Here is a 6,439-nt window from a genome sequence, read left to right on the forward strand (position 1 = left end):
CTTTTTCTGGGGACCAGCAACCCTTTTCTGTAAAAGGCCAAAGGGGAAATGTTTTAAGCTTTGTGGACAATATAGTTTTCATCACATCCACTTAGGCCAGTTACTGTAGAATGAAAACAACAATAGGCAATATGTAAACAAATCCTCATTGCTGTGTACTAATAAAAGATTAATAGTCAAGGAATGGACCACAGTGAGGTAATACTTCCCCCCACTAAAATGACTATAGTTCAAAAGGTAGACATAAACAAATATTGTTATTGGTGTGGAGTGATGGAAACAACTTTTCATTCCTTGCCAGTTGGAATATGCAGGGCACCAGCCACATTATAAAGGTTTTAGTTCAATAAATACTTAAATATAAACTTACCACATACTCAGAAACTCAAGTCCTATAGCCACTAGATGGAAACAAAAGCATCATCTACTGCAAGTTTACAAGAGAAATGCTCCTAACTGCCTGACATGTGTCATCACCTACAGGTCCAGTCACTTGTAAATGAATAAGCAAAATGTGATATATACACATATTGGGATACTACTCAGGAATTAAAAATTAGTGAAAATATACACACATTTCAACAAAGGACATTGAAAGCATTATGATAAAGAAAAGAAGTGAGCCATAAAACACCAACAATTCTATGACTCCAATTATAGAACGACTTAGAGGATCAAGAATAGACAAGGGCTGGAGAGTTGGCTCAGCAGTTAAGAGCACTGACTGCTCTTCCAGAGGTCCTGAGTTCAATTCCCAGTAACCACATGGTGGTTCACAACCATCTGTAATGGGATCTAATGCCCTCTTCTGGTGTGTCTGCTGACAGCTGCAGTATACTCACATACATAAAATAAATAAATATTTTAAAAAAAGAAAAAATAGACAAAAAGATCCTTAAAACACACTCAACAGAGGTAAACTGCACCCTCCCCTGCACTCCACTTTCAGGCCTAAAACTCTTCCTGCATTCCCAGATGCCTGCCTGCATAAGGGACAACCAGGTAAGAACTTTCCCCAAGCCCTTGGCTGTTAAGTCCCATTAAAACACACTCAATAGTTGTAAACTTCACCCTACCTCTTGAACTCCATTTTCTGGCCCACAACTCTATTTGCTTTCTTAGAGGCCACTCTTGCACTAGGGACACCAAGCAAATCAAAATTTATCAAAGGTTCCATCTTACAGCCATCAGAATGGCTAAGGTCAAAAACTCAAGTGCCATCTCGTGATGGCAAGGATGTGTATAGAGCAAGGGGAACACTCCTCCATTGCTGGTAGGAGCGCAAGTTTGCACAACAACTTTGGAAATCAATTTGGTGGTTTCTCAGAAAGTTGGAAATAGATCTAAGTTAGTACCCAGGTATACCATGCCTGGGCATATACCCAAGAGAAGCTCCACCATACTACCAGGACACTTGCTCAACTATGTTCATAGCAGCTTTATTCATATTAACCAGAAACTGGAAACTATCAAATGTCCCTCCAGTAAAGAATGGATATAAAAATAAATAAAAAGGTGGTACAGTTACACAATGAAGTATTATGCAAACACTAAAAACAATGATACAATGAAATTTGCAGGCAAAAGGATGGAACTAGGAAAAAATCATCCTGCGTGAGGTAACTGAGACCCAGAAAGACAAACATGTTATGTATTCATTAATAAGTGGACATTAGTCATAAAGAACAGGATAACCTGAATCAGCCATCTCCTGTAACCAGGCAAGACTTTCTCTGGAGGGATTGGGGCACCAGCCCAGCCACAAAACTTTACACCCACAATTTGTCCTGTGTAAAATATGTTCAGGGGTAAAGATGGAGGGCCGGGCCAAGCAATTACTGGCCAAGCTTGAGACACATGCCAAGAGAGGGAACCCACCCCTAACACTATTAATGATATTCTGCTATATATGTAGACAGGATCCTAGCATAACTGCCATCAGAGAGGCCTCACCAGGCATCTAATGGAAGCTGATGCAACCTATGGTGAAGACAAGTGATGGAAACTTACAGACAAACATTAAGTGGAGCTGGGGGAATCCTGTGGAAGATGGGGAAGAAGGATTGAGCCAGAGGTCTCAAAGATGCCGCAAGAAAACCTACAGAATCAACTAACCTGGGCCCACAGGGGCTCATAGAGGCTGAACTGCCAACCAGAGAGCATGCGTGGGAGGGACCTAGGTCCTCTGCGCATAAGTAATAGTTGGGCAGCTGGGTCTTCATGAGGGACTCCTAAAGCAGGAACAGGGGCTGTTGCTGACTGTGTTGCCTGGCTCTGGATCCCTTCCCACTCATTGGGCTGCCTTGTCTAGCCTCAGTAGGAGACGTCTCATATGATATGCCTACATGACAAGTCTTACTTGATATCCCAAAGGAGGTTGATATCCATGGGAGGCCTCCCCTTCTCTGATTAGAAAGCAGGGAAGAGATGGAGAGGTAAGGTAAGAGGAGGGACTGAGAGATGTTGGGGGGGGTACAGGGAGGAGTAACTGTGATGGGGATGTAAAATAAATAATTAATAAAAAACCCCAAAAGAATAGAGAAGCATAAACACAGCAATTACATTAGTGGCTCGCCTAGAGCTAGAGGTAGAAATGGGTTTAACTATAAACGAATGTGAAGGGCCCTCAATGGGTGATAAAAATGATCTGAACAATTACGTGGAAAATAATACAACTCAATGAATTTACTGAACATGATTGAATTATTCACGTACATGATGAATTTTATAGTGTATAAAGTACATCTCAGTAAAATTGCTGTTGGTGATGGATATTTTATGAAATGAACAGATTCTCTACAGAAGAGCAAGTGAAATAAAGAAGGAAACCAGTTCTATTGTAAACCATTTTGCTTGCCCCAGATCTACTAAAGAAGCCACTCGCAAATATGATTTCCTCTCTTCTCCCTCTGCTTAAACCTTCATATTTTTTATCATTTTTAATTGGATTTATTATTATTCATGTTCATAAAAGAAAGCTTTTATTGACTATATTTCTTACAGGCATGTCTGATCTTTTGACATTGTTATCTATAATGACCAAACCTAAGAGCTGTAGAGTTTAGTTACTAAAACATTCCAGAAAACATCTCATTGTGTTTCAAGTAAACTTTTGACATTGTCTTGGGCAATTTACATAGCTCTTTTGGGTCAATTGCAGGCCATAGGGAGTAGATTGGATACTTTTGAAAGTTGTATGTGTTTCTGCATTATCGGAGTAACACAAATTTCATAATCATTAGATAAAGCATATTCTGATTTTCCTTGTGCCTTTGAGACACAATTTATTTATAAATTTTTTTTAAATTTTTCTAGGTACTTGTTTATTATTATTATTATTATTATTATTATTATTATTATTATTACTATTTAAAAGCTTTTTTTTTTTTTCAAAAATCAACTTAGAATGACTTTTGAAACTATGAAGACTTGGTTTGTGCCTGGCAAATGCTCCACTAGTGACAAGTTCAGCAAGAAGGAGTTAGTTTTGTTTTAATTTATTTTATAGGTCTATGCACTATGTGCATGCTGTGTACCTGTGGAGGCTGGAAGCTGATATCAGATCCCCTGGATCTGGAGTTACAGATGGTTGTGAACAACCATGTAGGTGCTGAGAATTGAGCCCAGGTCCTCTAGAAGAACAGCCAGTGTGCCTAACTGCTGTGCCTTGTATATATTCCGTCCTTGTATCTTTTCTTCACTTCTCAAATTCATTTGGTAAGCAAGGAGCCATGTCATAATCTGTAGCTTTATCACAATGGATTTTCATGAAAGGCTACAACTACTCACCAGACTTTCTAGCCTCCATCCAAGACATCTATCTCTACTTGGATTTAAGGGAGTGAACTAAAATAAATGGTCTTCTCCTGTCTTCTGAGATTCCCCTGTATGCATTCCTGGTAAATATGGATGGAGAAAGATCCCAGTTTTCTCTGGCTACAAATTAGTTCCTCTGGATCCAGAGCATGCTCATTTTTCTAACTCATCTCTCGGAGCTCAACAGTTCCATGGAAGGGAAATCAAAATCTTTGCAACTTTTCCAAGTTCATCAGGCTTGTTGAGGGTCAAAGACTGGTGCACGTACCCTACAGCTCAAGAATGTATTTCTTAAACTCATCCCTGAGGCTAATGAAATTGGTTGGCATTCAGCCCAGTTCTGGCATATGAGTTTCTCTTATCTTGAGTTTACAATGATGTTACAAGCTTTCAAAACAAATTTCTTGTGTTTATTTTAAGGCTATTTTAATGAGAAATTAAAGCTGTCATCAGCATCTCAAGTCTTCCAACTTTTAACTTCCACATATACCTAAGACAGCCATTCTGAAAGTTTCCTGCAAGTATGGGCTAAATGGCATCTTCAGGTTTTTGTTGTTGGTGGTGGTGGTTGAATATGGGAAGAAATTAACCTAAACTGGCGATGAACTTTATAACTTTATTTCTGCACACAAGGAGTACATGGAAGTCATTAAATAAACCCCTGGGCCATATTTCAATTATTCAGAATTTTAACTTTCACAAATCCTTTACTGGTAGAAATGTCTTCCTTTTAAAATTAAAGTCAACTAATAAGTAAATTAGATGTTTTAAAGTTGTAGAATTTGTAATCTTTTAACTACAGATATCCTTTTAGTTCAATATAGCAACTAAGGCTTTGAGCATATGGTTAGACACTAAGATTGGAATATTATTATGTAGCCAATTAGCCTTTGACAGTCCACTATTGTCAGGAGGAAAGCAGGGGCTCCCAATGCATACAGATTGTTCCAAGAAATATCTATTTTATTTATTCATCTTCCTTTCTTTATGCATCAGTATCTTACAGTTGACTTTATCAGTATTGTAATTATATATTGTCAAATTACAATTGATATTCTGGGGTCTATTTTAGGTCATCATACACATCTGTAACTATCAGCCAAGACCCCATCACTGCTGAAACTCCTCCTTCATTTATAGCATGACCACCTTAAGGGTATAGTTCCCATTTTCATTTTTCTCCATTTTGCTTGGTTTTGTTTTCTTTCCACAGTGTACACCTTCTTCCAGGAACAGAGATTTGTTTTATAGCTTTATTGGTAAGTCTTTTAATTGATAAATCAAGGATGACTTGGATTCTTGAAACTTAAGTTTGAGTTTTCACCTTTGTGGTATATGAGCTTTTGCATGCATTCTTTTCTGTGCTAAAAAAGAAGTGCAAATGAATAAGCCTATTTGAATAAACTTAATAAAAAAACATGAACATGGGGATAAGTTTTATTGATTTTGTACAGCTTCTTCAGAGGCATAGTATTCAACTATGATTGGAGCCATCAATATGGCAGATGGCTAGGGCACTAAAACACCACAAAGTGCAATAAAAGCTCGCACTCAGAGAGAAATAGGAAACAAGTCTGCATTACTTGGAAGAAGTAATTACGAATCAGATAAACCTCTTAGAGCAGAGGAATGAACTTTCAAAGACATGTTCAAATATCATTAGACAATAACTATTGATTAGGGTTTGTTTTTTGTTTTTGTTTGTTGTTTGTTGTTGTTTTAGCTTGCTACAAACTCAAGTTATCTGAGAAGGAAACTCAGTTGAAAATGCCCTTATCAGATTGGTCTGTGGGTAAGTCTGTGTGAAATTGTTCTTGATTGATGACTAAGATAGATAAGCCTAGTATACTGTGGGTGGTGCCACCCTTGGGCAGTTGATTCTGGGCTATATAGAAAGGCAAACTGAGTAAGCCCTGTGGAACAAGTCAATAAGCAGCATTCCTCTATGGCTTCTGCTTGAGTCCTTGCCTTCAAGTTTCTATTGAGTTTCTACCCTGATTCCTCTTCATAATGAACTGCAAGCTGTAAAGCGAAGGAAACCCTTTCTTACCCAAGTTGTTTTGGGTCATGCTCATCTCAGCAATAGAAAAGCAAACTAGGATAGCCCCATATTTTCCAAGATGGGCCAATCAAGTTACCAGCTCTCAGAGAGCTACCAATCAAGTTACCAGCACTCTCTGAGAGCTACCAATGGGACCTTTGTTCCCTTTGCTTTTTTTGTTTGTTTGTTTTTGTTTTTGTGTTTTTCGAGACAGGGTTTCTCTGTGTAGCCCTGGCTGTCCTGGAACTCACTCTGTAGACCAGGCTGGCTTTGAACTCAGAAACCTGCCTGACTCTGCCTCCCAAGTGCTGGGATTAAAGGACTATGCCACCACTGCCTGGCTTGTTCCCTTTTCAAAGAGCCTTTATTATGACATTCCCAAAGATATACAAAGTATTTTGAACAATCACTAATTAATTGTTCTTTCTCATCCTTTCCCTCCTTTTCTTCTTCATCTCTAGAAATCCAATGATTAGGTTATTTTTATTGCCCCACATATCTTCCACAAATGAGGTAAAACACACACACACACACACACATATATGTGTATATATATATATATATATATATATATATATATAT

The sequence above is a fragment of the Mastomys coucha genome, unplaced genomic scaffold (assembly GCF_008632895.1).
Source record: "Mastomys coucha isolate ucsf_1 unplaced genomic scaffold, UCSF_Mcou_1 pScaffold12, whole genome shotgun sequence".
Taxonomy (NCBI): domain Eukaryota; kingdom Metazoa; phylum Chordata; class Mammalia; order Rodentia; family Muridae; genus Mastomys; species Mastomys coucha.